Below are 26,719 nucleotides of genomic sequence, written 5' to 3' on the forward strand. Positions count from 1 at the left end.
CCCTCCCTCACGACTTCAGGGCACTCACCTTGCCTGTGGAGAAGCCGCGCAGCCGATTTTATTGCTGCCGCGGTCTAAACTCCCAAGGTAATTTCTTGACGCCATTGCCTGCTCGATCACGGAGGCCATGCCCACCTTGAGGCCACGCCCACTCAGCGCCAGTATTTAAAGCGCTGATTGCTAGCGCCCAACACATACTGACAGACCTCCTGAGGCACAGCCGGGAGTGTAAATTTGCCGCTTTTTAAAAAAATTGTTTATTTCTTGCTGTTTTAAACACACTTGCCCTCTCCCCCTCCCTCACGACTTCAGGGCACTCACCTTGCCTGTGGAGAAGCCGCGCAGCCGATTTTATCGCGGCCGCGGTCTAAACTCCCAAGGTAATTTCTTGCCGCCATTGCCGGCTCGATCACGGAGGCCACGCCCACTCTGCGCCAGTATTTAAAGCGCTGAATGCTAGCGCCCAACACATACTGACAGACCTCCTGAGGCACAGCCGGGAGTGTAAATTTGCCGCTTTTTAAAAAAATTGTGTATTTCTTGCTGTTTTAAACCCACTTGCCCTCTCCCCCTCCCTCATTACTTCAGGGCACTCACCTTGCCTGTGGAGAAGCCAAGCAGCCGATTTTATCGCTGCCGCGGTCTAAACTCCCAAGGTAATTTCTTGCCGCCATTGCCTGCTCGATCACGAAGGCCACGCCCACCTTGAGGCCACGCCCCCCCATACGCGTGTCACAGACTATAAAAATGTGCTTTCCCAGGAAGCGCAGCGGACGAGCGCAGAGGGCGCGACGTTTGCGCGCCGAAGGCGCGCCTAAGGCAAGCCCATCTGCGCCCGTCCGCGGCCGGCAGGAGCTAGGGGCACATCGCTCTGCCCAACCCATCACTTACACTTCCTCCCAACTCCGCAGTCTTCATGGCCCATGGCCTTTGCCCGCCGCTACTTGCTCTCGCATATCTTCACTTGATCTCTCCCCTGTCTCTTTATTTTCCTGCCCTCTTGCTCCCCCCACTCCCCTTCATTTCCCCAGAGAGGATGCCAGCCTAGTTTCACCTAGGACTCTCTCGGCCTATTCTCTTAACACCCGGTCAGCAGTGGCCCACTCACACGAACTGTCGGTGCTGCTGGACCTCTATGCACCTGATCTCCTCTTCCTAACAGAGACTTGGTTTAGTGATGATTCTCTCCCTGCCCTACTGGCCACTCTCCCTGCTCCATACTATGCTCTACGAGCAGACCGTTCGGCTGGTAGGACTGGGGGTGGCGTAGCGGTCATTACCCGGGCCGACCTCCCTTTCCAACTTCTATCTTTGCCAGATATCGCCACAACAGAGTACCTTGCCATTCGTACTACATCTACCACCCCCCCTCTTACTTGTGTTCTCATTTACCGGCCCCCCCAGTCACCTTTACTTTTTCCTTCTGATTTTCAGGATGTACTGGCCACACTTACGGTCAATAACTCTTCCATTTTATTATTGGGAGATTTTAACTTTTGGCCTTTAGATCCAGCGGAATGTCCGTCCTCAGGAGAGTTTTCAGATACACTTCAATCCCTCAATTTTGTGTCACATGTTCATTCTCCCACTCACGTCAAAGGACATATCTTAGATCATATTTGGTCCTTGAACTGTCCGGTAGACTCCCTGTCCATTCTACCCTGCACCTGGTCTGACCATCATTTGATTTCATTTACCCTTCCCATTAACCCTATCGTTAGGCCCCCTCTCCCAAAGAATGTTTGGGTCCGCTCATGGAGCCGAGTGGATCCGGAGAATTTATCCGCATTGTTAACTTCCTCCTACCCTACCCTACAAGGCCTATCCACTCTTTCTCAGGCCGCTGCTATTGAACATTGGCTCTCCTCAGGCTGCGATTCCATTGCCCCGCTGAAGCGGGTGAAATCAAAGCGGGAGAAGGATGCCAACTTGTGGTTTAACGAGGATCTTAAGACCATCAAACTAGCGGTACGCCGAGCCGAGCGTGCCTGGAGGAGGAATTATTGTCCCTTACTCAGATCTGAGTTTACCACTCTCCTGGCTCAATACAAGAAGGCCATTTTGGCGGCAAAAACGGCCGACTTCTCCTCTAAGATTCTTGCAGCTGAGAATCAACCGAGGGAAATTTTCCGCAATTTGGCATTCTCCGATAGGACATCTCTTAAGCCCTCCCCTTCCCAGGACCTTTGTCACTCCTTAAATAATTTCTTTATTGAGAAGATTGCTATTATCAAAGCCAACATTCCCTCACCCCCCGTCTTTTGTTGATCCTCAGTGTCCTCCTCCTAAGGGACAACTTGATACCCTTCCCCTTCTGACTAAGGAAACCTTGACCTCGATAATTCCCCTTGTTAAATCCGGCTCCCCATTGGACACTTGCCCCGCGCACATACTTCGCCACATTTATACAACTTGTCCAGATCCCCCTCTTCACTTCCTCAACAGTTCTCTTTCCCAGGGGGTTGTAGCCAATCCACTGAAAACAGCTGTTATTGTTCCCATACTAAAGAAGCCCGGCGCAGACCCTTCGGTCCCCGCCAATTATCGCCCCATCTCCCTCCTACCATTTTTGGCTAAAGTGCTCGAACGCCATGTTACCAAGTCTTTGAGCACGTTTGTGGAGGAGTATGGGGTTTTGGCTCCTCGCCAGGCCGGCTTCCGCTCCGCACACTCTATGGAGTCCGTAGTACTCTTGGTCCTTGACAACCTCAGGGAGGGAATGGATACCAACCAGGCCCAGGCTTTGGTCCTCCTCGATCTCTCAGCCGCCTTTGACACGGTTGACCATACCATCTTACTTTCCCGTGTCAGGGCGGCGGGGATCGGGGGTACCGCCCTGGTATGGTTATCCTCCTTCCTGAGGGACCGCACCCAGGCTGTTTGCCTGGGTGATTTTTCTGCGGACTTCCGGAAAGTTCAGTACGGGATCCCCCAAGGTTCCTCCCTTTCACCTCTTTTGTTCAACCTCTATATTGCCCCCCTTATTTTTTCGTTGCAGCAAATGGAGGTCAGCGTATACAATTATGCGGATGACCTCCAACTTGTTTTCAATCTGTCTTCTTCCTCTGCTTCCATCTCAAACTTCCAGTCTATTATGATTTTCATCCGGGACTGGATGAACTACAACCACTTGAAACTCAACCCAGATAAGATCGAGCTGGTGTTGACGGGTGGTTGCTCCAGTCCCTGGTCTCCACTTTTTTGGCCCCCTTCCCTAGGTTCTCCCCCGGTTCCTTCTACCTCAGTTAAAACTTTAGGTATCAAACTTAATTCTCAGCTCACTCTTCACTCCCAGGTTAGTTCTGTGGTGTCCTCTTCTTTTCTGTCACTACGCACCATCCGCAAGGTATCCCGTTTTTTTTCCTTTGATGCCTTGAAATTGATCATCTTGGCGATGGTCATTTCCCGCCTGGATTATGGCAACGCCCTATATGCAGGTATTCCTGCATACAGTTTAAGGCGCCTGCAGCTGATCCAGAACCAGGCGGCACGGTTGGTGTTTAATCTTCCAAAATCCCATCACGTAACACCTCTTCTCAAATCTTTACACTGGCTCCCTGTCCGTGAACGCGTCCAGTTTAAGCTCGCTTCTATCACCTTTCAAGCACGACTGGGCGCGGCCCGGCCTTTATCACATCTGAGATCGTTCCCTATGTTCCAACTAGGGAACTACGCTCATCCACCCAATCCCTGCTGTCAGTCTCCTGTTTCCGGAGGAAGAAATGGGGAGGATCGAAGTTCGCGACCCTTGCCCCAGTCCTGTGGAATGCCCTGCCTTTAAAGCTTAGATCTCTAACTCTTAACCCTCAATTCCGAAAAAAACTCAAAGCCCATTTATTTGCTAAATCCTTTAACTAGCTCACTTGCTGTTTTGCTTTTTTTCCTTTTATTTTCTGTTACTCCTCCTCTGGGGAGCTGTCTGTTGCAGCGCCATGAAACCGCTGGTGAAAGTGAGCTATATAAATATTTTAAAACTCAAACTCAATCGCTAAAGCCATCTATAGAGCTGCGATAAAAAAATTCATAAACTCAAGCGCACGATAATGAGAGAATTCTTTGTTGATAAAATTAATGCTGCTGATAACTCTGCCAAAACTTTGTTCCAAATTGTGAAGGATTTTTCTAAAGCCGACAGCTCTTACCGGCTCAAGTAAACCCAGTCAAGATCTCTGCGATGGTCTCTCTGACTTTTTTCACAACAAAATCATCGACATCTTCTCCTCCTTCAATCATACCTACTCTGGCCCTGCCCAGGACACCAGGGTCCCCCAAGAAAAGGTGTTTGTTGCCTTTAAAACAATCTCAATGGAAACTGCCCTACTGAAAATGCGGCGGTGCAAATCGGGATCACCATTAGACTCAGTCCCCGCCCAGGTACTTAGTACCCTTGCCCCTGTCATCACAGCCCTTTTAATCTCTATCTGGAACTCCTCCCTATCCTCAGGTCAGTTTCCCACAATATGGAAGCAGGCCATGTTGATCTCCATCTTGAAAAAGGCAGAGGCTGACCCTGCAGTATTCAGCAATTAACGGCCTATATCACTTCTCCCTAAACCAGCTAAGGTTTTGGAAAAAGTTGTGCAAGAACAACTGGCCGACTACTTGGAGTCCAGAGAACTCCTTCACGATTCTCAATCCAGATTTAGATCCGGATATAGCACGGAGACCGTGGACAGAGGTGAGGTAGCCATGTTGGTGCTCCTCGATCTGTCCGCGGCTTTCGATACCGTCTCGCAAACCATCTTAGTCGATAGACTATATAATCTAGGGATACAGGACACTCCCTTGGCCTGGATAAGATTGTTCTTGACCGGAAGAAGGCAGCAGGTCTGGTGTCGGCCCTTTGCTTCTAAAGATAAAAAACCTCTTAGCTGTGGAATCCCTCAGGAGCCAGCATTAAGTCCCCTCTTTTTCAACGTCTACCTTTCTCCTCTAGCTAAGGTAATTGAAGCCTGCGGGGTCAGAGTGGTCTCTTATGCTGATGACACTCAGCTGGTGTTTTCATTTAGAGATCACTCTGACAACGGTCTAGCCAACTTCAAACGCTGCCTTTCTAACATTGTATCATGGATGACCCTCAATACCCTCAAGCTTAATACTGACAAAACCGAGGTGTTGTTTTTCAACCAAAGGGCCCCGCTGCTACCTTCTGAGTGGTGGCCGTCCGAGCTCAACCCCCCTCCATCCCCTATTAAATCTGCCCGGAATCTGGGTTTTCTAGTTGACAATGAGCTGTTTTACAAGGCCCAAATCAATAAGGTCACCTCCGCATGTTTTGGCAAACTGCGCATGATTAGGAAAATCTTCCCATTTTTCCCTCTGGACTCTCGGAGGACGATCATTCATGCCCTTATTACCTCCCACTTGGATTATTCCAACAGCTTATATGTGGGAGCACCGGCATATCAACCGACTGCAGATTGTGAAGAATGCGGCTGCTAGGCTGATATGTAACATCCCTTATCGCCATTCGTTTACCCCGCATCTGCGGAAACTCCACTGGCTCCCGATGCCCTCCCGCATCCAGTTTAAGGCCCTGGTCTTGTCCTTCAGGACTCTGAAGAGCAAGGGACCAGTGTACCTTAGACAGAGGCTGAAGCTGGTGCACTCATCCTAAGCATTTAGATCTAACCACCTCCGCCTCCTATCCCCCCTCGTTTCCAATGCTCTAGAAAAGGGGGTAGAGCTTTTGCAGTGGTTACGGCCAAGCTCTGGAACAGTCTACCGCTAAGTCTCCGGCTTACTGAATCTGAATCCCTGTTTAGGTGCAACGTGAAGACCTGGCTGTTTTCCAACCATTAGCCTATATGTGTTTATTGCTGCTCAGCTGTATACAGCGCTGGGACACCCCCGTTGGGGGTAGCTATGCGCTTAACAAATTTCTATAATAATAAATAATAATGGTTACGGGCACAGGTTTTTAACTTGACTAAAAAGCATTGTTATGTTTTTATTGCATTATGAGCCTTACATTTATGGTCTTAGATTCTGTGGCCCTGTTTGCACCTAGTGCTGGGGATGATTACACTGGAAAACAATATTTAAAGTTTGTACCAGTGCACTGACATTCAAACTCACCGACCAATACACAATCGAAATGTTCCCCTACTTACCTGTGCATTTACAATTCTTTTAATTTGTACCTAAATATTATATTGAAAATACCAAGGTGAAAGAACAGCAAATGGGCAAACTACTACAGAGGCCACTACTAATACACCCATCACCCATACTATGTCCAAGCGTAAAGGGCAACTGGAATAATGTGATTCTGGCACCGAAGCGTTTTCTGATATTATGGATTTTCTACATAATACATCTTTCGCCGCATATTTTGTCTTTTCTTGCTGCACCAGCCAACACTACCAAATAATTTGGCTTTCCTTTTCCAAATAAATCCAGTGGTCCTGAGTATGTATAATTCGTCCAATACCTGCGTTTCCTGTTAATGAGTATGATTTATTTTCTTTTTTTTGTCCAAGAGAAAAAGACACAATCAGACTAGAGAGCAATGTGAGGCGAAGCAAACAAAATAAAACAAATTTGCACAGGCGAATTTATGTGTATCTCATTTTGCATAGTCAGACATACAAAATCACAATGCTCCACCCACTGGTACTGGTTACACTGTTGGCCATTTTATGCAATGCTGGAAAAATCGCCCTGTACCTGTGCCTGGGTCCCGTTGTTTGTCAACATTACAGGAGCTTAGAAACTGAGGGGCAGATTTACAAGCCCCTTGCGCCGCCTGTGCATCACGTTGCGTGACGCACCCGTGGCACAGCCAGTTAAGTGATATCTACAAGAACAGGTAAAGTCACCCTGCGTGACGGAACCTGTGCTTGTAAATATCGTCCCTGTTCACGTAACACTTTGCGTGTTAGGACCGTGACATGGGTGTTACTGTGGGTGTTCCCACGCACCACCCATGTCCTCTGATGCATTTCCAGATTTAAGAGAAATCGTAAATCTGGAAATGCATCAGAATGCTACGCCACCCTAGGGGTGGCGTAGCGAGGTGCAACGAGGAGAAATCTTTTAATTTCCCCTCGTTTTTTTTCCTCTTTCAATGCGTGCTGCATTCTACAGCACACATTGGAAGAGGAAATCACCTCACTTGATTGTTTTGTGCAAGAAGGTGCCCCTTCCTGCGCATAAACAATCTCCCCACTACGCAGGCATCCTTGCACCATTGTGCAAGGGTGGGGAAACATCCTTTACAATGCAGTGTTTAAACCGCGGGGCCTTTAGTACGCAGCCATCACAACGCAAGTCATTACTACGACTTGCGCTGGATGGCGCTCTTCTTTAAGGAATAGTTTAATTTTCTATTCCAACACCTTCCCTACTGTTACGTGGGCTGGAGTTGGAATAGAAAATTAAAATAATCTACTATCCAGCGCCCTCCAGCGCAAGTCGTTGTAACGACTTGCGTTGTGAAAACTGCGTTGTAAAGAACCGCGATCAAAATGATCGCGTTGTACTAACATACATCCGCAAGGGTGCCTGCTCCAGCGCAAGGCAGCAGTTTGTGCGCCAGCGCTGGGGGGGAGCTCAGAGATGCAACATATTCTTGTAAATATGTGGCATCCCAGTGCTTATAAACTAACACAGTGCGGCGAAGCAAAATGACTTGCAGCATTGCGCTGCGTTAGCTTCTTGTAGATCCGCCCCAGAGTGTAGCAGTTACGCGCACCATAGATATCTGGAAATTGACATGCACCGCGCGAGCCGGAGCAGGTGGCCTGGAGATGTAATATGCTCCAACCTCCACCCACTTGCAGTTTAAGTGGGGAGGGGGGGGGGGGGGTCAGAGATCCTCTCTGACCCGTTTCTAGCCCCGATGCCCACTTTTTTGCTAGCCCCAGGGCCCTTTCACGGCTTATTGGATTTCTTTGTTACGTCTTTTGTCCCCGCGCCTTTCCCACGTCCCCACATTCGCCTGCCGCTCGCGTGGCCTACGTCAAACAGAGCCATTCACCGCCGGACATCTGCCCGCTGGGGCACTGCCAACATCTGCCACGCTCCCCTCGCATTCAGCAACTTCTTTTATTTACGAATTAAAGATACTGTGTGAACAGCTGTTGGGAGTTGGTTTCTTTCCAGAGATGGACACGTTAAGGAAGGGGCGCAGAAACGCGGCCACGTGACAAGGCTTCTGTGATTATTTCTGTGGACATGTCGTTTTCCTGCACCTTATGCCTGGGCCTCGATTGTGGCGCGAAATCCCTACAGAAAGGGCTACAGGGAGGAGGGAGGAAATAATGAGACTTTTTGCTTTTTTATATTTTCTACAATGCTCTGGGAGAAAGGCGGATTTTTGCTTTCCTTATTCATTCAAATGTGTTTAGTTAGTCGTCAGCATGATCATAAAACGAAAATGCAAGTGACCATCTGTCTCCACCCCCTCCTCCTCCATTTTAAATTGTGCACTTTTGAATGGTAAAAATACTGCATGTTGCTTCTAGTCCAAGTCTGGGATGTTCCGCACTTTCCCCTCATAATTTCTGCCAGGTATTACCTGTCGAAATTTGAGCAGGGAAAAATATGTGGTATTAGCCCATCAGCTGCAATTCTGAATTGGGCACAAATGTGTAACCAGATTAGGCGGCAAACTCACGTTTGCAGTAAATTGAAATTACCTCAAGAATGAATGCTACTAGTATTTAGAGCATGTGACATTTCTAAATTTTGTTTGAAAAATTTCTATAGACGATGAACAGGTAACAAAGAATCTTTATAATATAGGGTTACCAGATGACTCCATTCATTAGTGAGACCACACTAAAATCCAGTTTTCCTTCTACAAACCAGTCATCTAGAATTTTAAGTTAAGTTGATGTGAGTTAGGACTATAGTGACCATAATTAATGGGGGTGGATGAATAAATGCCTGGGACGTTAACATGGTGTCCCTGAGGGCAAGAAGAGACCATAAGTTAGCCTTACTCATAGTGATTCGTGCAGCGTTATATGAAAGGGCAGAAATATTCTACATTTAGAAAGATTGGAGCATTTGTGCTCTCTTCCAACGCTAGCATGCTTCAGGCAGACTTCTCCATAGTGCCAGGGTGGCTGCGTTAGGGCAGAATTGTTTTTGTGCAGGAATGGATACCTTCTGCACAACATCCATAGAGGCATTTTCCTCTTTAAATGTGTGCAGCAGAATGCATCACAAGTGGAAAGAGGAAATCATGAGTAGAGGTAAAGATATTTCTCCTTGTTACACCTCTGTCTGGTAGGGGCACCATTTTGGTGCAAACCCAGGTTAACAAATGTTTGTAAATCTTGGTTTATTTCAAAACACATGGGTGGATGCAAGGACACACAGATGCCCCACCCATGTAACGCCTACCCGATGCAAAGTAACACAATGCTATACACTGCATTTCATTTCTTAGTTTTTACTAAACCAGGCAAAGCCACACAAAGTGTCTTTGCCCTACAAAGTGGCTTTGCGTTTCTTAGTAAATCCCACTTAAGGATTTACGTTGACTTGCAACAACTTGCGTAAATCAACGAAAACACAAGTCCTAAGTAACTCTTCCTCTTTAGTACAAGCAATTTTTCAAGAACATTTATCATGTAGGATGGTGCAATCACTGAAAACAGCTCAGGCCCATACAAATTGCACAATTACCGAGATGCTGGTTGTTTGCACTTCTCTTGTTGTGGTTGCCACCTCCCTTAATCTGAAATCCCATTTGTGTACCCTTAATAACCCCAGACTTAGTGTTGCTCAATTTGCACCAAACTCATCATTGTTCGGTGTTCAAAAAACTTGTCACTTTTTAAAAATAACATGGATTTAGCCAGAGAAGAGTATTTCCCAGAGTCTATGCCTGAAACAGCTGAATGCAGTTTTTAAGATTTTATTGGCACAGTGACTGGTTTGCTATTAAGTGCTTTGTTTTTAAGTGGACATGTGACTGTAAAATGCTCATTTGCCAACTATGTATTGATTTGTAATTGCTAAAATGTAAAATTGATAATTTTTCGTGAACAAGAAAAGTTGTAGTTAGAGCATGCCCATTTGAGGGTTGTCTTTTCCCTCTCCCAGGTCTATGAACATGAGAGAAAAAAATAACCAAAAAGCGGTCACTGTGGGAATATACATGATTGGTCTGACATGGACTCCCCCCAAATTATGCAGATAACTCCCTTGCAAAAAGAATAATTAATGGACAGAATGCAGAACAATGTCATACATTCACCCCAGTACAGAGATCTGGACCTAAATCCATTGTTTTATTGCTCCCCACGCCATTCCAGTTTGAACCCAGCCATATGCAAATCAGTCTTGACCCTGAACCCAATGGGAAAAGTCCAGCCCGAACTGCCAGGCCAGTTCCTCCCTGGACTGGAAACATGCATCCTAGGATTGGTTTTGGGATTTCACCCCTCATCAGCCAGGATAGCTTGACTCCAGTGGCATGGAAGCACGTCTGGGCATACCCGTCCCGATTGGGGTGACAAATGCAAAACAAGCATTGGAAAGGCAATAGGGCTCGCATTAGGAAAGTTTGAGCTATTGGTCGTATAAATGAATTTTTTTATATAGGTGTTTTTAGGTCTCGCGACCTATCGATGTGCGCAAGCGCATCGAGCGGAGCGAGAATTCAAGTGGCGAAAACATCCTGAAACCAAAGGGCTTTCAGCCCTGCGGTTTTCATGCAGTTCCCGTGTACATGCACGCGCATCGCATGCAAGCCCAGCCTCTCCCGCCCCCATCCGGCATCAGGCTTCTCCTCCCCTAGCAGCACTCCTCCCACACCAGCAACTCCCCCCTCCCACACCAGCCCCTCCCCTCTCTCTCCACACAATCACAGCCTCCTCCTCCCACACCAGCACCTCCCCCCTCCCACACCAGCACCTCCCCTCTCTCTCCACGCAATCACAGCCTCCCCCTCCCACACCAGCACCTCCCCCTCCCACACCAGCACCTCCCCTCTCTCTCCACGCAATCACAGCCTCCCCCTCCCACACCAGCACCTCCCCTCTCTCTCCACGCAATCACAGCCTTGCCGCACTGCCGAGCCTGTCCCAACAACACAACCCAGCTCCGTCACATGGCTTCTGCTTTGCTCACTTTCGCTCTCCTCAACCCTTCCACTCTTGTTTTCGTGTATGACTTTTACGTGTGTGTGTGTGGATCAGGAGCCGACTTGTTCAGCAGCCCCACCCCTGGCAGTGCACGTCTCATCCACACGTTTTACCAGCTTTCCCTGAATGCAAATTGTACCTCATGCGAAATTTGTTTTTCACTACTCAACCCAATGCGATGCATTTCTGGCAAAATATTCCCCAGGCGCTTAACGCATTACTGACCGGCTTGCAACGGTGATGTATCCGTGACCCCTGCATACAACCAGCACGTGTGTGAGCCTGGCCCTGCCAGCGCTCATAGATGTTCACACCTGCACCCAGTAACTTAGGCAGATGTGACCTCACCCCTTCATCCGGTATGACACGCACCCATTAAGCTGGGCAGGACGCTTTGCAATAGAAATCTTTTTATTCTAATATTTCTGTTATTGCTACTGTGCCCTGCGCCTAGGCAGCTGCCTGCACAATCTAACACCCCCCCCCTCCCACCACCTTCAATTGGCACAGTCCGCTCACACCCCCAAGAGGCAATTTCCTGTTTGGCTGGGGAAAGGAAAGAGCAGTCGAGCTTCCAGTGATGGCTGACGTGCTTGCACACTCACGGATGGAGTAGAGTAGTGTGCACTTGACTGCAGCATTTCCGGCGTCTGCTTCTCCTGTACTGCTTATGCAAGGTATGTATTGTGCTCAAAGATGCATGAGTGGGTTTACAAGACATGACATAGATGTTATGTCTGCGCCTGCCTTTGCTGGTGTACCTCTGTAATATTTTCCGGACTGTTGATGCTGGATTGTCTTTCTTTTGCTTGTTTGTTTTTACCTTTGATGGTTTTTGTACAAGTGCAGAATGAGGTGTTGTCCTTCCAACTCTAACATAATTAGTCCTGCCTCTCCCTCCGTTGATAGTTTGTTTTTCTTGTGCTTGACTTTCTTTTTAGCTTCTGATCGTCTCCCCCTTGTCCTTGCGTTTTTCACTATGAAATAGTATCACATTGTGTATATAATAATCTCTTGAAAAAGGCTTGTTATCGCCAAGTGATACTAGCCTGAACGGGTACAGACGGATCCTTCAATAGGAAATTTCACTTGAAATACAGTTTCCAGTCTCGGGTTTATCAAAGGTCCTACCTTGTCCATGGGACTTGAGGAAAAGATCACGTGCAAATTAAACAGTAGAGGTTGGGTACTCTGGCCAGAAACATAGAGCAGACTAATTCATTCATTTATAGTTAAACTGAAAGTGCTGCACCTAGAAGCCATATATAGCATTAGGAAGGAGGGGAAAAGCAAGAGGGAGTTAGATCGATTGGCAAGGGGCCTAACAATAGTTTGATGTTTTCCTTAGGAAGGACTTTTGCAAAATTGAGACATTATGTACTGTCCATTGATTTAGTTGACGAAACCTTAGAGAAGTACACTGCACCCATCCATAATCTTGTAAGGGTTGTGAATAGATTACTGAATGCTCACCTCTCATGTGTAACACCTCTCATGTGTAACACCTCTCACGTGTAACACAGCTCACTGCTCACGTGTAACACCGCTCATGTGTAACACCGCTCACTGTCCTCTCACTGCTCACGTGCAACACCTCCCACTGCTCTCGTGCAACACCTCCCACTGCTCTCGTGCAACACCTCCCACTGCTCTCGTGCAACACCTCCCACTGCTCTCGTGCAACACCTCACACTGCTCACTCGCAACACCTCTCACTGCTCTCGTGCAACACCTCCCACTGCTCTCGTGCAACACCTCCCACTGCTCTCGTGCAACACCTCCCACTGCTCACATGCAACACCTCTCACTGCTCACATGCAACACCTCTCACTGGTCACGTGCAACACCTCTCACTGCTCACGTGCAACACCTCTCACTGCTCACGTGCAACACCTCTCACTGCCCTCTCACTGCTCTCGTGCAACACCTCTCACTGCCCTCTCACTGCTCTCATACAACACCTCCCACTGGTCACGTGCAACACCTCTCACTGGTCACCTGCAACACCTCTCACTGGTCACGTGCAACACCTCTCACTGGTCACGTGCAACACCTCTCACTGGTCACGTGCAACACCTCCCACTGGTCACGTGCAACACCTCTCACTGCTCACGTGCAACACCTCTCATGTGCAAGTAGTTCTCACTCAAAACCAGTGGCACAAATGTGGGAAGCAGCAACAAAACAAGCACTGGCGTTGCCAATAGGTCTCGCAGTAGGAAAGTTGGAGCTATTACAATTGCAAATAACAATGCCTTTTATTTTTGTTTTCATTTTAAAAACATAAAGGGCTTTGTCATTTACAAAACCAATACCTCCAACTTTCCTACTGCGAGACCTATTGGCAACGCCAGTGCTTGTTTTTTTAAATAGCTAAATTAATAGCTTTGTCATTTACAATGCCAATAGTTATAACTTTCGCAAATGTGACACCTATAGCATTTGTAATGCAACATGTTTTGTATTTACGTGACCTAGATGTATTGATATTACAAATAACAATGGCTTTTAATTTTTTTAAATAATTAATACGTAAATAATTTATTTAATTTGTAATGGCAATAGCTTACACTTTTGTAAATAACTTTTGTGAAGATTATGTTCAGTGTTTTTTATTGTGACGAAAATCCAAGAACAGAAGTGAAATATTAACATCTTTTTGTGATTTGTAATAAAGCGTGAAAGCTTGAAAACAGCTTGAAACATTAAAAGAACATATTTGAACAAGTGATGCTGTAGTTGCGCTCACTGATGCTGTGGTTGTGCTGAGTGATGCTGTGGTTGCACTGAGTGATGCTGTGGTGGTGCTGAGTGATGCTGTAGTTGCGCTGAGTGATGCTGTGGTTACACTGAGTGGTGTGTGCATCGGTGGAGCTTAGTGAGTGCATTGGTGGAGCTGTTTGGTGGGTGCATTGGTGGAGCTAAGTTGGAGCATCAGTGGAGCTGTGTGGTGGGTGCATCGGTGGAGCTGTGTGGTGGGTGCCTCGGCGGAGCTGTGTGGTGGGTGCATCGGCGGAGCTGTGTGGTGGGTGCATCAGCGGAGCTGTGTGGTGGGTGCATCGGCAGAGCTGTGTGGTGGGTGCATCGGCGGAGCTGTGTGGTGGGTGCATCGGTGGAGCTGTGTGGTGGGTGCATCTGTGGAGCTGTGTGGTGGGTGCATCTGTGGAACTGTGTGGTGGGTGCATCGGTGGAGCTGTGTGGTGGGTGCCTCAGTGGAGCTGTGTGGTGGGTGCATCGGTGGAGCTTTGGGGTGGGTGCCTTGGTGGAGCTGTGTGGTGGGTGCATCAGTGGATCTGTGTCGGTGGAGCTGTGTGGTGGGTGCATCGGTGGAGCTGGGTGGTGGGTGCATCTGTGGAACTGTGTGGTGGGTGCCTCGGTGGAGCTGTGTCTTGGGTGCATCAGTGGAGCTGTGTGGTGGGGTCATCTCTGGAGCTCTGTGGTGGGTGCATCGGTGGAGCGGTGTCGGTGGAGCTGTGTGGTGGTTGCATCAGTGGAGCTGTGTGGTGGGTGCATCGGTGGAGCTGTGTGGTGGGTGCCTCGGTGGAGCTGTGTGGTGGGTGCATCGGTGGAGCTGTGTGGTGGGTGCATCGGTGGAGCTGTGTGGTGGGTGCATCAGTGGAGCTGTGTCGGTGGAGCTGTGTGGTGGTTGCATCAGTGGAGCTGTGTGGTAGGTGCATCTGTGGAGCTGTGTCGGTGGAGCTGTGTGGTGGGTGCATAGGTGGAGCTGGGTGGTGGGTGCATCAGTGGAGCTGGGTGGTGGGTTCATCGGTGGAGCTGTGTGGTGGGTGCATCTGTGGAGCTGGGTGGTGGGTGAATCGGTGGAGCTGTGTGGTGGGTGCATCGGTGAAGCTGTGTGGTGAGTGCATCTGTGGAGCTGTGTGGTGGGTGCATCTGTGGAGCTGTGTGGTGGGTGCCTCGGTGGAGCTGTGTGGTGGGTGCCTCGGTGGAGCTGTGTGGTGGGTGCATCGGTGGAGCTGTGTGGTGTGTGCATCGTTGGAACTGTGTGGTGGGTGCATCGGTGGAGCTGTGTCGGTGGAGATGTGTGGTGGGTGCATCGGTGGAGCTGTGTGGTGGGTGCATCAGTGGAGATGTGTCGGTGGAGCTGTGTGGTGGCTGCGTTGCTGGAGCTGTGTGGTGGGTGCCTCGGTGGAGCTGTGTGGTGGGTGCCTTGGTGGAGCTGTGTGGTGGGTGCATTGGTGGAGCTGTGTGGTGGGTGCATCGGTGGAGCTGTGTGGTGGGTGCATCGGTGGAGCTGTGTGGTGGGTGCATCTGTGGAGCTGTGTGGTGGGTGCCTCTGTGGAGCTGTGTGGTGGGTGCATCTGTTGAGCTGTGTGGTGGGTGCATCTGTTGAGCTGTGTGGTGGGTGCCTCAGTGGAGCTGTGTGGTGGGTGCATAGGTGGAGCTGTGTGGTGGGTGCATCGGTGGAGCTGTGTGGTAGGTGCCTTTTTGGAGCTGTGTGGTGGGTGCCTCAGTGGAGCTGTGTGGTGGGTGCTTCGGTGGAGCTGTGTGGTGGGGGCATCTGTGGAGCTCTGTGGTGAGTGCATCGGTGGAGCTGTGTCCGTGGAGCTGTGTGGTGGTTGCATCAGTGGAGCTGCGTGGTGGGTGCATCAGTGGAGCTGTGTCAGTGGAGTTGTGTGGTGGTTGCATCAGTGGGGCTGTGTGGTGGGTGCATAGGTGGAGATGTGTCGGTGGAGCTGTGTGGTGGGTGCATCGGTGGAGCTGGGTGGTGGGTGCCTCGGTGGAGCTATGTGGTGGGTGCCTCGGTGGAGCTGTGTGGTGGGTGCATCGGTGGAGCTGGGTGGTGGGTGCATCGGTGGAGCTGTGTCGGTGGAGCTGTGTGGTGGGTGCATCGGTGGAGCTGTGTGGTGGGTGCCTCGGTGGAGCTGTGTGGTGGAGCTGTGTGGTGGGTGCATCGGTGGAACTGTGTAGGTGGAGCTGTGTGGTGGGTGACGCGGTGGAGCCGTGTGGTGGGTGCAGTGGTGGAGCTGTGTGGTGGGTGCCTCGGTGGAGCTCTGTGGTGGGTGCATCGGTAAAACTGTGTGGTGGTTGCATCGGTGGAGCTTAGTGGGTGCATTGGTGGAGCTGTGTGGTGGGTGCATTGGTGGAGCTTAGTTGGAGCATCGGTGGAGCTGTGTGGTGGGTGCATCAGTGGAGCTTTGTGGTGGGTGCATCAGTGGAGATGTGTGGTGAGTGCATCGGTGGAGCTGTGTCAGTGGAGCTGTGTGGTGGGTGCATCGGTGGAGCTGTGTAGGTGGAGCTGTGTGGTGGGTGCATCGGTGGAGCTGGGTGGTGGGTGCATCAGTGGAGCTGTGTGGTGGGTGCATCGGTGGAGCTGTGTGGTGGGTGCATCGGTGGAGCTTAGTGGGTGCATTGGTGGAGCTGTGTGGTTGGTGGAGCTGTGTGGTGGCTGCATCGGTGGAGCTTAGTTGGTGCATCAGTGGAGCTGTATGGTGGGTGCATCGGTGTAGCTGTGTGGTGGGTGCCTCGGCGGAGCCGTGTGGTGGGTGCATCGGTGGAGCTGTGTTGGTGGAGCTGTGTGGTGGGTGCATCGGTGGAGCTGGGTGGTGGGTGCATCTGTGGAGCTGTGTGGTGGGTGCCTCGGTGGAGCTGTGTCTTGGGTGCATCAGTGGAGCTGTGTGGTGGGGTCATCTGTGAAGCTCTGTGGTGGGTGCAACGGTGGAGCTGTGTCGGTGGAGCTGTGTGGTGGTTGCATCAGTGGAGCAGTGTGGTGGGTGCATCAGTGGAGCTGTGTGGTGGTTGCATCAGTGGAGCTGTGTGGTGGGTGCATCAGTGGAGCTGGGTGCATCAGTAGAGCTGTGTGGTGGGTGCATCGGTAGAGCTGGGTGGTGGGTGCATCTGTGGAGCTGTGTGGTGGGTGCATCTGTGGAGCTGTGTGGTGGGTGAATCAGTGGAGCTGTGTGGTGGGTGCATCAGTGGAGCTGGGTGGTGGGTGCATCTGTGGAGCTGTGTGGTGGGTGCCTCGGTGGAGCTGTGTCTTGGGTGCATCAGTGGAGCTGTGTGGTGGGGTCATCTGTGGAGCTCTGTGGTGGGTGCAACGGTGGGGCTGTGTCGGTGGAGCTGTGTGGTGGTTGCATCAGTGGAGCTGTGTGGTGGGTGCATCGGTGGAGCTGTGTGGTGGTTGCATCAGTGGAGCTGTGTGGTGGGTGCATCGGTGGAGCCGGGTGCATCAGTAGAGCTGTGTGGTGGGTGCATCGGTAGAGCTGGGTGGTAGGTGCATCTGTGGAGCTGTGTGGTGGGTGCATCTGTGGAGCGGTGTGGTGGGTGCATCCGTGGAGCTGGGTGGTGTGTGCATCGGTGGAGCTGTGTGGTGGGTGCATCTGTGGAACTGTGTGGTGGGTGCATCTGTGGAGCTGTGTGGTGGGTGCATCTGTGGAGCTGTGTGCTGGGTGCCTTGGTGGAGCTGTGTGGTGGGTGCATCGGTGGAGCTGTGTGGAGGGTGCATCGGTGGAACTGTGTGGTGGGTTCATCGGTGGAGCTGTGTCAGTGGAGCTGTGTGGTGGGTGCATCGGTGGAGCTGTGTCGGTGGAGCTGTGTGGTGGCTGTGTCGCTGGAGCTGTGTGGTGGGTGCAATGGTGGAGCTGTGTGGTGGGTGCATCGGTGGAGCTGTGTGGTGGGTGCATCGGTGGAGCTGTGTCGGTGGAGCTGTGTGGTGGTTGCATCAGTGGAGCTGTGTGGTGGTTGCATTGGTGAAGCTGTGTGGTGGGTGCATCGGTGGAGCTGTGTCGGTGGAGCTGTGTGGTGGGTGCATTGGTGGAGCTGTGTGGTGGGTGAATCGGTGGAGCTGGGTGGTGGGTGCATCGGTGGAGCTGTGTGGTGGGTGCATCGGTGGAGCTGTGTGGTGCGTGCATCGGTGGAGCTGTGTCGGTGGAGCTGTGTGGTGGTTGCATCAGTGGAGCTGTGTGGTGGGTGCATCGGTGGAGCTGTGTCGGTGGATCTGTGTGGTGGGTGCATCGGTGGAGCTGGGTGGTGGGTGCCTCGGTGGAGCCGTGTGGTGGGTGCCTCGGTGGAGCCGTGTGGTGGGTGCATCGGTGTAGCTGTGTGGTGGGTGCCTCGGCGGAGCTGTGTGGTGGGTGCATCGGTGGAGCTGTGTTGGTGGAGCTGTGTGGTGGGTGCATCGGTGGAGCTGGGTGGTGGGTGCATCTGTGGAGCTGTGTGGTGGGTGCCTCGGTGGAGCTGTGTCTTGGGTGCATCAGTGGAGCTGTGTGGTGGGGTCATCTGTGGAGCTCTGTGGTGGGTGCAACAGTGGAGCTGTGTCGTTGGAGCTGTGTGGTGGTTGCATCAGTGGAGCTGTGTGGTGGGTCCATCGGTGGAGCTGTGTGGTGGTTGCATCAGTGGAGCTGTGTGGTGGGTGCATCAGTGGAGCTGGGTGCATCAGTAGAGCTGTGTGGTGGGTGCATCGGTAGAGCTGGGTGGTGGGTGCATCTGTGGAGCTGTGTGGTGGGTGCATCTGTGGAGCTGTGTGGTGGGTGCATCTGTGGAGCTGTGTGGTGGGTGCATCGGTGGAGCCGGGTGGTGGGTGCATCTGTGGAGCTGTGTGGTGGGTGCCTCGGTGGAGCTGTGTCTTGGGTGCATCAGTGGAGCTGTGTGGTGGGGTCATCTGTGGAGCTCTGTGGTGGGTGCAACGGTGGAGCTGTGTCGGTGGAGCTGTGTGGTGGTTGCATCAGTGGAGCTGTGTGGTGGGTGCATCGGTGGAGCTGTGTGGTGGTTGCATCAGTGGAGCTGTGTGGTGGGTGCATCGGTGGAGCTGGGTGCATCAGTAGAGCTGTGTGGTGGGTGCATCGGTAGAGCTGGGTGGTAGGTGCATCTGTGGAGCTGTGTGGTGGGTGCATCTGTGGAGCTGTGTGGTGGGTGCATCCGTGGAGCTGGGTGGTGTGTGCATCGGTGGAGCTGTGTGGTGGGTGCAATGGTGGAGCTGTGTGGTGGGTGCATCGGTGGAGCTGTGTGGTGGGTGCATCGGTGGAGCTGTGTCGGTGGAGCTGTGTGGTGGTTGCATCAGTGGAGCTGTGTGGTGGTTGCATTGGTGGAGCTGTGTGGTGGGTGCATCTGTGGAGCTGTGTGGTGGGTGCATCTGTGGAGCTGTGTGGTGGGTGCATCTGTGGAGCTGTGTGCTGGGTGCCTTGGTGGAGCTGTGTGGTGGGTGCATCGGTGGAGCTGTGTGGAGGGTGCATCGGTGGAACTGTGTGGTGGGTGCATCGGTGGAGCTGTGTCAGTGGAGCTGTGTGGTGGGTGCATCGGTGGAGCTGTGTGGTGGGTGCATCGGTGGAGCTGTGTCGGTGGAGCTGTGTGGTGGCTGTGTCGCTGGAGCTGTGTGGTGGGTGCAATGGTGGAGCTGTGTGGTGGGTGCATCGGTGGAGCTGTGTGGTGGGTGCATCGGTGGAGCTGTGTCGGTGGAGCTGTGTGGTGGTTGCATCAGTGGAGCTGTGTGGTGGTTGCATTGGTGGAGCTGTGTGGTGGGTGCATCGGTGGAGCTGTGTCGGTGGAGCTGTGTGGTGGGTGCATTGGTGGAGCTGTGTGGTGGGTGCATCGGTGGAGCTGGGTGGTGGGTGCATCGGTGGAGCTGTGTGGTGGGTGCATCGGTGGAGCTGTGTGGTGCGTGCATCGGTGGAGCTGTGTCGGTGGAGCTGTGTGGTGGTTGCATCAGTGGAGCTGTGTGGTGGGTGCATCGGTGGAGCTGTGTCGGTGGATCTGTGTGGTGGGTGCATCGGTGGAGCTGGGTGGTGGGTGCCTCGGTGGAGCCGTGTGGTGGGTGCCTCGGTGGAGCCGTGTGGTGGGTGCATCAGTGGAGCTGTGTGGTGGGTGCATCGGTGGAGCTGTGTGGTGGGGGCATCTGTGGAGCTGTGTGGTGGGTGCATCTGTGGAGCTCTGTGGTGGGTGCATCGGTGGAGCTGTGTGGTGGGTGCATCGGTGGAGCTGTGTGGTGGGTGCATCGGTGGAGCTGTGTGAAGGGTGCATCGGTGGAGCTGTATGGTGGGTGCCTCGGTGGAGCTGTGTGGTGGGTGCATTGGTGGAGATGTGTGGTGGGTGCCTTGGTGGAGCTGTGTGGTGTGTGCATCGGTGGAGCTGTGTGGTGGGTGCATCGGTGGAGCTGTGTCGGTGGAGCTGTGTGGTGGCTGCATCGCTGGAGCTGTGTGGTGGGTGCATCGGTGAAGCTGTGTGGTGGGTGCATCGGTGTAGCTGTGTGGTGGGTGCCTCAGTGGAGCTGTGTGGTGGGTGCATCAGTGGAGCTGTGTGGTGGGTGCATCGGTGGAGCTGTGTGGTGGGTGCTTCGTTGGAGCTGTGTGGTGGGTGCATCTGTGAAGCTGTGTGGTGGGTGCCTCTGTGGAGCTGTGTGGTGGGTGCATCTGTTGAGCTGTGTGGTGGGTGCCTCGGTGGATCTGTGTGGTGGGTGCAAAGGTGGAGCTGTTTGGTGGGTGTATCGGTGGAGCTGTGTGGTAGGTGCCTCGGTGGAGCTGTGTGGTGGGTGCCTCGGTGGAGCTGTGTCTTAGGTGCATCAGTGGAGCTGTGTGGTGGGGTCATCTGTGGAGCTCTGTGGTGGGTGCATCGGTGGAGCTGTGTCGGTGGAACTGTGTGGTGGTTGCATCACTGGAGCTGTGTGGTCGGTGCATCGGTGGAGCTGTGTCGGTGGAGCTGTGTGGTGGGTGCATCGGTGGAGTTGGGTGGTGGGTGCATCGGTGGAGTTGGGTGGTGGGTGCATCGGTGGAGCTGTGTGGTGGGTGCATCAGTGGAGCTAGGTGGTGGGTGCATCTGTGGAGCTGTGTGGTGGGTGCATCTGTGGAGCTGTGTGGTGGGTGCCTCGGTGGAGCTGTGTGGTGGGTGCATCAGTGGAGCTGTGTGGTGGGTGCATCGGTGGAACTGTGTGGTGGGTGCATCGGTGGAGCTGTGTGGTGGGTGAATCAGTGGAGCTGTGTAGGTGGAGCTGTGAGGTGGGTGGCACTTTTCATAAATCATTAGTAAAAGAGATCAATGAAATTCAACTAAAACCCATATATAGCAGAAGAGGAGAATGCTCTAGTAACGGGATTCAGGATGAATGTATTCCTTTGAAGCAAATCGCCAGCATGTGAAAGGTGTATAATAGCAATCATCATAAAACGAAAATGCCAGCAAAAGACTTTATAAAATTCTGTGTGGCCCTGATAAAATAATTAGAGCGTTTAATTATAGCATGACCAACAACGGTTATTGTTTCAAGAGCAGCGTGCGAGATGATAAGGCTGCAATATAATTATGCCCTCGCCATTGCAGTGGTGGGAAGGGGGGGCGGGGAGAGGCAAGAAGGGAAGAATAGGGGCCAGGAGCAGCAGCCTTTGATGTGCCGGCCGGCTGTGCAGTGAATAATTAGGGGAGGAGAAATGCCGGCTGGGGGAAGCTTGAGATGCCTGAGGAGGCTGGTGGCTTTGATGTGCACGCGCTCTCGGGCACTGCAACAAATCGCCGAGATGGTTAAACTCTGTTTAAGCCACAATATAGCTCGCCAGCTATGCGCTTGAGCGCATCAGCAGGCGAGCCCTAAACAACAATTAATGGACAGAATGCTGAACAATGTCATACATTCACCCCAGTACAGAGATCTGGGCTTGTGGTGTAGTTCCGATAGTACCCTTTCATGCAGGACCTACGCTATTCACGGATAACATATACTGTGGGCTTGGTGGCAAAGTGAGTTTTTACAATCCAATCGAATATGTCAGCCTATGTCTTCGAATAAGCTAGCTCGCAGTGCTACTATAATCTCCTGTTATCCGAGAGATTAGTTTGTGCAACTTCAGAACATAATAGCCTCAGACTCGTGGAAACAATATACTATTTTTCACCCAGTCACTCGTGCTTGCTTGTTTTGCTCTCAGAGAGAGACACAGAAGAAACGGTCGAGTGTGTTTACAATAATTTTAAATTTATTGTACCATTGTTCTTCTCATTTAAAATAAGTGCGCTGCTACAACTGTAATACAGTAGCAGAGATATAAAACCAGCAGTACAGTGAACAGAAAGAAATAGTATTGTTCTACCATTTTGCAATAGTCATGAACGCATGCATGAATATAAAATACATTTATAAAATAAAGTGCGTACTACTAAGATGCCTATATAGATGTGCCTAAGTGTACCTAGCATGTGAGTAGGTGCAAAAGAGCCTAAGTCTAAGAGTCTAAGTCTAAGAGCCTAAATCTAAGAGCCTAAGTCTAAGAGCCAAGAATCTCACTAGGATTTAGTCGAACCCCCATAACTGAATAGTGAGAGTGTGGGACCTCATCCTGGACTTGAGTTGGGCACCCCGCAGACCACTGTCAGCTGGAGCGATGGCATGTCGGAGCTGCAGCGTCTCTGGTCAGTGTGTCAACCTTGAAGTCTCGGTTCCCTCCTGCTTACTGATAGGAAGAGGTGCTGTATTTAAACAGTCTATGTGCGCTTGTTCCCCAATGTTCAGTATGAGGATGACATTGGGGATTAAACCTTGTGCATCGAAGGGAGAGGTGAGGTTGACCTCCTGTAGAGTGTACTCATAAATTTTTCATATGTGCTAAGGTTGACATCTTAGCAATATCGATTGGGAAAAACCCACCCTCGGCATGGAACTGGGTGAAAGGTTTAGTCCATAAAAGGCAACAGCCCTTATAAGGCGTTATGTCCATATAAGGCAGTCTGTCCATTTTGGAGTTATGTCCTTATAAGGCTCGTTCATAAGAAATAATGGGGAGACGATGTAGGGAAAGTGTATGATGTTCCCTAGACCTATATCAGGGTACCTATACGAAATATAACACCCAATCCACCTTATACTTAACAGTGATAATACACATTTGAGATACACATTTATACCGGAGTCAGTGCATAAAACTATCAAGCAGTCATTTAAAATGTTTCTAAAAACTTAACAATTTCATTTAAAAACAGTTTAAAAAACAAGGAAAAATATTCTGTTTGAAAATAGGACATTTCTAGTAAAGTTCCGCAAATCACAGTTCTAAATGAGTTCGATCACACAAGTTGAACTACTGTAAGTGTACTTATAAGGCCATGCTTTGGTATAGAAAGTGTCAATTTTGAAAAAAGTTCTTTTCAGTACAAGAAGGGGAAATGAAAAACTGAATTTGTTCCCAGCACACAATGAGCCAGATTCAGATTATATGTCCTGGCTGGGAGACATAACGTTGTTGGCTTCTGTCGTAGGGTACAAACATTGTAGTACCTCACATGGCACGTCAAATGGGCATAGATGAAACTCCTCAGTGCTGCCAACAGTTGTTGGTGAGGCAGCCGGTGCTGTATTCGATACCTCTGTGCCAAGTGTGGAGTTGAAATCCAACTCGGTCAAGGTCACCGGCGGATCCTCGAGGAATGCATGCGTTAGGATGGGAATACGCTGGGGACAGAGTTGAGCATGGGACCGCAGCGGTTCCAGCCTGGAGTCTATGTCCATTGGCATATCCATTAGAGGTGTCAGACAGATGTCCAACTCACATTCTCCTCCGCAAAACAGGCATCGGAAAACAGGCACAATGCAGTCTTTGTGGACTGGTCTGAATGACAGGAACCAAGAAGCACTTAGTTCTCGAAGGCGAGGTGGACCGAGATGTTGTGCCATGCGATCACGGTAATATTTTTCCAGGAGTGCTTTCGCAAATTCACTGACAGATAGTCCGTCCATTGCGAAGCAGGTAAACGACAATGAGGATTCCAGCAATAGCAAGTAGGATCAGAGGTAGACCCCCGAAAATGCTTCAGAATACGGAGTGTATAAAGTTAGGAACAACTCTGAGGATGGTCTGGAAGGTGTTAAGGAATCCCGACCCTATAGTTTTAAATAGGTGCACAATACAGCTCGTATCTGACATATTTACGATACGACACACCATTTCTGTTCAATGTCGGGGGCAGTTTGTACGGATTAGCACCTGTATCCCTGTCGAGGTCATCGCAACTGGAAGTTCAAAGGTTTCTCGTGCAGAGGTCAATGGCACGGTTTGCTGTAAAAGCATGACTTTCATTCTGCTCAAAGCATTAAACTGTATAGAGGAAACATTCAGTGAAGGTCAATAGCGGCGCCCTCCTGGCTGTATTTGTCGGAGGAAACAATATTTGCATCCAGCAAGTAACCCTGGTGTTCATGGTGACCAGATAGGCAATGCCCGGGAGCATCTCACAACAACCTTGATCGTTCAGCATCAAGTAACTCCCATTCGAAAGTAACTCGAATACTGCCATGATCACAGCAGCTGGAGTTCCTTTCATGTGGCAAGACAGATTCGAAACTGAACCATTATAGGCCCATGTAAAACGATATCTTGGCACATGAGAGAACCGCTTAAAGCTCTCTTGCAGTTAGTACCACTAAGAAACACTTCTTGACCCCACTCCTGCATCGAAATCTGTATGGTAAATGCCAGGATTTTTTAATCTATACTTTACCAATTTTTTCATATTTGCCTGCCTTTGTTCAAGACAATAATGAAACTGAAAGGTCGTGACCGGGAGATTGATTTGGCCGTGGATTAGCCACTCTGTGGATGGCCATTCAGCCACTGTGAATGGAAGCCTGTCCAGTTTTTGCAATATTATATATTTAGCTCCCCTTTGTGCCATTTCTAACTGTGTATCAGTTAGATTGTACTCTGAAAACAGAGACATACTGTTTATAAAACACCAAGGCACAAAGCCTGCCCGCAAAGATTGTAGCGTCCAGCTCAATAACATAATAGAACGTAACTGAGATTGGCCATGTTGTAATATGGCTAAATCCTGTTCCAGTATGTCAATAGCAGAAGATACAATGTTGCCCAATGGATATATTCTGGAGGTCAAAGTTGTTAACCCATTATCCACCACAACTAATGCTTTTTCTAAGTTTATACGGTCTATTTCCTGTATTCTCTCTGCGGCTTCTTGTTAGGAATTGTTCCAGATTTCATTATAAGCAGCATAAATGCCTGCATATATGAAACCTTTTTGACGTTGTTTCCTAGGTCCTAGTAAAAAGTCCCTAAGATCCATGTCTTGTGAGAGTAAAGATAAGTGTTGTTTCACTTCTACGAGTGTTGAGGTTTCTAGCCATTCTAGGCACAACATCCCAACACTATAGAATGTCACTACTCCTGGATGTTCTCTCTGTACATATCATGGCTCTGACCTATTTACACTGAGTCACTTGGTGATGTGTAGGAACCGTTTATGACAAGTATTTGTGTCTAAGGGTCAAACCACCCACTCCTTCCAATTTGGGTCTGATCTATTGTACTTTAGTACGTCATCAATTGTTGCCCCTTCCTTTGAAGAAGAATTCTGCCACCCCTGTGATGGTGAAGGAAACTTTGGAGTGTTCAGGTCCTTTATCTTGGCTGTTCCAAGACAGGATGTCTGTTGCACAGTATTTTTTAAAAAGATCACCTGCTGTGGAATGAGGCATTCTCTAAATAGTGCCTCTGCACCCTGGACTTGCCAGTTCCTTAAAACCCAAATCGATTTTGAGTCAATTTCATCTTTCCATAGGTTGAAACCTGTTCAGACAATTGGGCCAACAATGAAGCAGAGTAAATCAGTTTAGTATTTGTGAGAAGTTGGCCTGGCATATGCTGTCAACTAGTTATAGTGGGCACCTTGCAACAGTCTAAACAACCCTTATTTATGATAGGTTTAAGACAACCTTTATTGAAAGCTATCCTAGGGGTAGCTATGGGGGGTAGCTATGAAGAGCAGCCTTCAGGCTAAGTCTTGAAGGAGTGAAAAGCAAATTATAATCTCTTGAATCACTAAATGAAAGGAGAACCACACAAGGTATATATAAAATATATGTATTTGTTTCTATACACTCGCTACTAATCTCTTTATGAGATTAGAGTCCAAGATACACAATAATACAGTTCTGAAAGGACAGTAAATAGCATAATATACAATGGGCCCCAGGGGCAGACCAAACCATATATTAAGAAAGTGGTGTAAGAACCACGACTTGACTAGACACAGTGCCTAGAGCACGTAGAATCGCTGGGACCCAAGGAACTACCCAATTTAGTGACACAGGACACCCATGGGGGATGCGTGCAGTGTGAGAACACAGGCACAAGCCCCGTACTATTCTATGGGAAAGTTGCAGTTGGAATTTTAGAACTTATAGACTCTTAGGAGAGTTCTTTGAGCAAACCATTTTAGGCTTAGGGGGTTCTAGGGCCAACATCCACTGGAGCACCAGAGTACTCGAGTTACCTCACCCAGGGATGCCCGGTGCATAGGTGTCAAATGGTGTCAGGAATCGTCATTGATTTTAATAGTGATCTGCTGCAAAGTGCTGCTGCCGGGGAGAGGAGGAGTGTCCGGGAGGATCCAAGCCTGGACAGAAGATGTGAAGAACCTGAAAGCAGAGGGGACAGAGTCTGGGTCATTTGCCAGTGGCCAGGGGCACGATAGACGAATGCCCACCGATGTCGGGTGCTTCAGGGGTGAAGCTTGACTCTGCAGCCACGAGGACCAGGAGGCATCGAGCTGTCCCACAAAGGATGTTGAGTGCTTCGGTGTCAGTGTTCGGATTGAACACAACAAGCCTTAGCAACAACAACCCACACAGGAAGAGAAAAGTGCTTCAATGCAGACCAGCAAGGCCC

This window comes from Lissotriton vulgaris, chromosome 11 (genome assembly GCF_964263255.1).
Source record: "Lissotriton vulgaris chromosome 11, aLisVul1.2, whole genome shotgun sequence".
In the NCBI taxonomy this organism is placed as follows: Eukaryota; Metazoa; Chordata; class Amphibia; order Caudata; family Salamandridae; genus Lissotriton; species Lissotriton vulgaris.